The following is a 6,725-nucleotide window of genomic DNA, read 5'->3' as shown; positions in this document are numbered from 1 at the left end:
TATACAAACCACAACAGTCTCACAGAATATAGCTATACGTGATTACATAATTTCAATGTGTACACTAAATGAAACCTAAACATAAATTTCACATGCTTTTGAAAGTTACAGAAAGGTTTAGATAGTTTGAAGGTCAGAGTAAAACAACACCATTTTGAATCATCTTTGCTTGTAAAATGACCTGTGTTGATGACAACTAACTTCACAGACATCTCACATTTGAATTTCTCAATCTGCACGTTTCAAAATAAAATTCATTCAGACAATGGTGAAGGTGATTTTTACTTTCCAGTGTGGCTGATTTTACTTGTTTAACATGACTTAAGGAAAGAATTAGTACTGAAAGTTAAAAATTGCTATAGCACAGTGCTCAGAGAAGCAAGATGCATTTATACATTACATTTTATATAAAAAGTCAGAGTGCAACCATTTCTGACATCCCAGGGCTTAACAGACAGTATTGTAATTTTGTTTAGGTTGTTATTGTAGTGATGATTCAATGGGCCAGGTGCTTAAAGTTGGCTGTGTCATTCTACATACAAGAGCAAAGACCATCATGAATCTTGGATTTTTACCGACAACAAAGTCCTTGTTCATACCAGTAATGGCAGTCATAGTCTGCTGGCAATTCAAATGGTAATCAGCACTGATGCTATTGCTGGCTTGATAGTATCCATGACAACAATACCAGGCAGGATGCAGTAACGAGACTGATCTTGTGGCTCACTCCACTTGATTCTGTAAATTCGGTAAAAAGTAAACAAAACATTACTTTAAAAAACAGCTGTGCAACGTTGTGACATTTTTGAAGAAGTGGAACACAATATAGCTTACGGGTGCCATTCACGTTGATTGGTGCAGCATTTGTAGATGTGGTAGTCGTAGATGGAACTGGACCTGCTGTAAAATATTTTAAAAGAATAAATTAATAAGAATTCAAACCAAAAATGATTTGTTTATATTTGTAAAAATGACTTTGGTGCCAGTTTCACTGATCATAAAGGCCATAGAAAGAGTTGGCTCGGTAGACGTTTTAGCTTCTTGTCTAGTTCGAAGTTGCTAATGTCAAACATCTTACAGTTAATAACAATTTACATTACACATATTCTGGCTGAATACAAGGTAGCTTAAAAAAAGCTTGTCATGCCACAGTGTTGAACAGAAAGATGGATTAAACTGTCCAACACTGAACACAGTTTTTTTGATGAATCTCGTGTATACCTCATATATGCCTCATAGTAATCCACCGGTCGATTATATTCCAACAAAAACGGTTGTTACGTTGTCAAAGGTCCAGACAATCCAATCCAGTAAAAATATTTATATAATAATACATTATTCCATCAATAAATCCCCAGGGACTGCGGCCGGATCGTTTTATATTTGCCGGCAGACGTGGCTCGTATGTCATTGTAACCGTAATAACTCAGATTTGAATGTTAACAACTAGGATAGCTTGTATTCAAATTATCCGCTGAACTCTGACCTTTAGAGTGATACCAAATCAGACCTAATAACAGCTCACATGTTCCTTTCACAGCCTACAATAGCCAACAAGAGCCCACGCTGTAAGGAAGGGCCAGCCCCTATTATTTCGTGGGTAGGCTGAGCCAATTGCAAGCAATTGTGCCGATGACTGGCACTTTGTGCAGCCAATAAAATTTTGAAAATAACAATATCGAGCTTTAAACAGGAAGTTCATGATCTACCAGCATAAAAACACATCTACGTCAATCTACCGGCTGATATGGAGCGATGCAGCAGCAGCCGCCTGCCACCAAGGAGCGATGCCGTTTTAGAAAAAATACACTAAGACACACACTTAGAAAAACCTGTGTAAATTAGTAATTTCTTCATGGTATTGGTATGAAATTTAAACTTGGACTAGGTAAGGCTTTATGCCGAGGCCCTACAATGTTTTCCAGCTAATAAGTTCCAGCTATAGTTGTCTACATGCATTTATTAGCAAGAATTTTCTAGTGTGTTTAAACTTATATTAATCAATTCCAGTAGCACTTACAATCATGACTTTTGGGTTAGACACTCCAGAGCGTTATCTTTCAAAGAAGCCCAGAACCATTCATATACTCCAAATGGTTTAACAACTACATTCAATTTACTTTGGATATGCCTTGAATAGGTGTTTTGCATGAATTTTACAGGAAGGTTAAGACGTAAATGTTTTACATACTGTAGAGCAATACATTGTGTTGTGTTTACTTACCTATTATTTTGACTCTGTTGGGATTTATGGTCACATTGAAGCTGTTGTTGGTATTACTCACAGCTTCCACTAAGGTTTGAGCAATGACACTGTTCTGTGGGAGTTCTGCAGAGCGAGTTTTCTGATTGAACACAACCTGCAGCTCTGCTTCAGTTCCATCGGCTCGAATTGGGACACTCCTGTTTCATAAAACCATATGTCAAATGAAAATATTCGATGATACTGTTGCCGTTTTTATGGGTGATGTAAACATAACAGTATCACCATTAGACAATACCTATTTTAAGACCATACTTCTGCATACAAAACACCTGTGAACTACTATAAGAAAATGTATTTACCTGAACAGTGTCACAGTACAGTGGTCAAACTGAACAAATCTTGGTCTGTATATGAACTCACACTGCAATAAAAAGCAACATTGAAAACCCTTGAGAAGCGTTCAAGCACAATTGTTTTCAAATTAAATTGGACTGAAATGAAAATGTACATGAAATTAATTTCCAGCTTAACAAATGTGTCCTTCAGCTAAACATTTGTGTGTAATCATGTGTAATATTCTCACGGTCAGTAATTTGCTCAATTTGGGAAATTACTCACCGTAGCTACAACTCGTTGCTCAAGATCTTTGTATAGACTGCTGTTGGAGTTAGTGAGGTCAATTGAAAAAGAAACTTCCAAAATTATTAAGATGTAGTAAATAGGTTGAACAGTAAAAGTCGTGTTTGGTGCAGCAATTGTCGTTGTCGGGGCAGGTGTCGTTGTTGCCTCGGTTGTTGTTGTCGGGGCAGGTGTCGTGGTTGCCTCGGTAGTTGTTGTCGGGGCAGGTGTCGTGGTTTCCTCGGTTGTTGTTGTCGGGCCAGGTGTCGTGGTTTCCTCGGTAGTTGTTGTCGGGGCAGGTGTCGTGGTTGCCTCGGTAGTTGTTGTCGGGGCAGGTGTCGTGGTTGCCTCGGTAGTTGTTGTCGGGCCAGGTGTCGTGGTTTCCTCGGTTGTTGTTGTCGGGGCAGGTGTCGTGGTTGCCTCGGTAGTTGTTGTCGGGGCAGGTGTCGTGGTTTCCTCGGTAGTTGTTGTCGGGGCAGGTGTCGTGGTTTCCTCGGTAGTTGTCGTCGGGCCAGGTGTCGTGGTTGCCTCGGTTGTTGTTGTCGGGGCAGGTGTCGTGGTTTCCTCGGTTGTTGTTGTCGGGGCAGGTGTCGTGGTTGCCTCGGTTGTTGTTGTCGGGCCAGGTGTCGTGGTTTCCTCGGTAGTTGTTGTCGGGGCAGGTGTCGTGGTTGCCTCGGTAGTTGTTGTCGGGGCAGGTGTCGTGGTTGCCTCGGTAGTTGTTGTCGGGGCAGGTGTCGTGGTTTCCTCGGTTGTTGTTGTCGGGGCAGGTGTCGTGGTTTCCTCGGTTGTTGTTGTCGGGGCAGGTGTCGTGGTTGCCTCGGTTGTTGTTGTCGGGCCAGGTGTCGTGGTTTCCTCGGTAGTTGTTGTCGGGCCAGGTGTCGTGGTTTCCTCGGTTGTTGTTGTCGGGGCAGGTGTCGTGGTTGCCTCGGTTGTTGTTGTCGGGGCAGGTGTCGTGGTTTCCTCGGTTGTTGTTGTCGGGGCAGGTGTCGTGGTTTCCTCGGTAGTTGTTGTCGGGGCAGGTGTCGTGGTTTCCTCGGTTGTTGTTGTCGGGGCAGGTGTCGTGGTTTCCTCGGTTGTTGTTGTCGGGGCAGGTGTCGTGGTTGCCTCGGTAGTTGTTGTCGGGGCAGGTGCCGTGGTTTCCTCGGTAGTTGTTGTCGGGGCAGGTGTCGTGGTTTCCTCGGTTGTTGTTGTCGGGCCAGGTGTCGTGGTTGCCTCGGTAGTTGTTGTCGGGGCAGGTGTCGTGGTTTCCTCGGTAGTTGTTGTCGGGCCAGGTGTCGTGGTTGCCTCGGTAGTTGTTGTCGGGGCAGGTGTCGTGGTTGCCTCGGTAGTTGTTGTCGGGGCAGGTGTCGTGGTTTCCTCGGTTGTTGTTGTCGGGGCAGGTGTCGTGGTTGCCTCGGTAGTTGTTGTCGGGGCAGGTGTCGTGGTTGCCTCGGTAGTTGTTGTCGGGGCAGGTGTCGTGGTTGCCTCGGTAGTTGTTGTCGGGGCAGGTGTCGTGGTTGCCTCGGTTGTTGTTGTCGGGGCAGGTGTCGTGGTTGCCTCGGTAGTTGTTGTCGGGGCAGGTAGATCAGAATATAGGGTGTCATTCACTTTGATTGAGTTCCTTTCAATGTCGAAGCCAGTGACGTTTAAACTATCATTGATCAAAACCCTCCCAATCTCAACATTATTAGGAACAGATGTGCTTGCAAAGAGAAGGTTCACGTTATTGATGACTGATCCATTTCTGCAGATGGAGAAACACAAAATAATTTTGAAATATCACATTTTGGTCACTACTCTTAAAATTTCTTAAAAGTCTTAACAAATTACCTGAATGACAACACGTCCAGGGACATGAAGGAGGAAGGGAAAGCCATGTGGAACACAGGTTCAAGCTGCAGAAACAGAAAACAAATGGTACTTAAACACGTTTCACCTATGTTTGCCTAAGTTGTACAGTGAGCTGGAGGTGTAGTTTAGTTATCTTGGCTCTTTATTTCATGTAGCAATTACTATTATTATTCTGCAGCAGCACTTCTGTACCTGTATTTTGATCAGGAAATGCAAATATTCCAGTTTGTCATTATATTTCCTTATTTTACAGTTTTTTATTTTTATTTTGTTTTCTGTACTTTCTGTAGTGCAGAAATCTAACTGTGTCCAGGAGACCGACAGACAGGAGGAAAAATAATGATGAGAACCACCACAGGATTAAAAAAATAATAGATGACCTATTCATTTTTTGCAGTAACATTAAGTGTCTTCACGTGTATTTCTGGGCAGTGTGCACATTTTTTCAACTGGTATGCGATTCCTTTCTATGTGGGGAATTTCTACTTGGGGAATTGACCATTCACTAGCTGTGTTTCAATTCTTCGTACTGTGTGTTTTATTGTATACTGTACAAGTATTGAAGTTAAGCATGCCTTAATGCTTATTTATGAAGGTTATTGATACTTTCTGAAACTTGGTTTTAGTGATGACAGTGGTAACACTTAAAATAAAGCCCTAATCTAATTCTGCTGTATGAATCAAGTTTCAATAAACAATTTACTTAGAAACAAGACTGTAGGGAACAATGGAGTAAATTATACTATTTTTGTAAATACTGGTTACTTACTGGAAAACAAACATTTGGAAAAAATTAACACCTAGAAATATACAAACCTAGAAAGATACAAAAATAAAGTAAAACGAGTATTAACTGTGTTTTAAAGTGTTACCATAACCTTTCAGTTCTCTGAATGGGGGCTTGAGCTCTCTGTTGAAAAAGTTCAGTATTTGTACCAGAAGATTTTATTCTAAGGGTTTGACTTACCTGTGACTTTATCATTGAAACTCGATCTCTAAATGCTGCAGATGATTGATTGTTCAAGTCACTTGTGAATGTGCTTTGAACAGATCTGAACGTCACCATGGTGGTTGTTCCTTCAGTTGTTGGAGCAGGTGTTATTGTTGGTTCAGTTTTTGGAGCAGGAGTCGTTGTTTCCTCGGTAGTTGTTGTCGGGGCAGGTGTCGTGGTTGCCTCGGTAGTTGTTGTCGGGGCAGGTGTCGTGGTTTCCTCGGTTGTTGTTGTCGGGGCAGGTGTCGTGGTTTCCTCGGTTGTTGTTGTCGGGGCAGGTGTCGTGGTTTCCTCGGTAGTTGTTGTCGGGGCAGGTGTCGTGGTTTCCTCGGTTGTTGTTGTCGGGGCAGGTGTCGTGGTTGCCTCGGTAGTTGTTGTCGGGGCAGGTGTCGTGGTTGCCTCGGTAGTTGTTGTCGGGCCAGGTGTCGTGGTTTCCTCGGTTGTTGTTGTCGGGGCAGGTGTTGTGGTTGCCTCGGTAGTTGTTGTCGGGGCAGGTGTCGTGGTTTCCTCGGTAGTTGTTGTCGGGCCAGGTGTCGTGGTTTCCTCGGTTGTTGTTGTCGGGGCAGGTGTTGTGGTTGCCTCGGTAGTTGTTGTCGGGGCAGGTGTCGTGGTTTCCTCGGTAGTAGTTGTCGGGCCAGGTGTCGTGGTTTCCTCGGTTGTTGTTGTTGTCGGGGCAGGTGTTGTGGTTTCCTCGGTTGTTGTTGTCGGGGCAGGTGTCGTGGTTGCCTCGGTAGTTGTTGTCGGGGCAGGTGTCGTGGTTTCCTCGGTAGTTGTTGTCGGGCCAGGTGTCGTGGTTTCCTCGGTTGTTGTCGGGGCAGGTGTCGTGGTTGCCTCGGTAGTTGTTGTCGGGCCAGGTGTCGTGGTTGCCTCGGTAGTTGTTGTCGGGGCAGGTGTCGTGGTTTCCTCGGTTGTTGTTGTCGGGCCACGTGTCGTGGTTTCCTCGGTAGTTGTTGTCGGGCCAGGTGTCGTGGTTTCCTCGGTTGTTGTTGTCGGGCCAGGTGTCGTGGTTGCCTCGGTTGTTGTTGTCGGGCCAGGTGTCGTGGTTGCCTCGGTAGTTGTTGTCGGGGCAGGTGTCGTGGT

The sequence above is a fragment of the Micropterus salmoides genome, unplaced genomic scaffold, assembly GCF_014851395.1.
Source record: "Micropterus salmoides isolate LMB-PRFRI ecotype aquatic unplaced genomic scaffold, ASM1485139v1 Ms_hic_scaffold_2, whole genome shotgun sequence".
In the NCBI taxonomy this organism is placed as follows: Eukaryota; Metazoa; Chordata; class Actinopteri; order Centrarchiformes; family Centrarchidae; genus Micropterus; species Micropterus salmoides.
The sequence above is the reverse complement of the archived record's forward strand: the minus strand, read 5'-3'. Positions refer to the sequence as shown.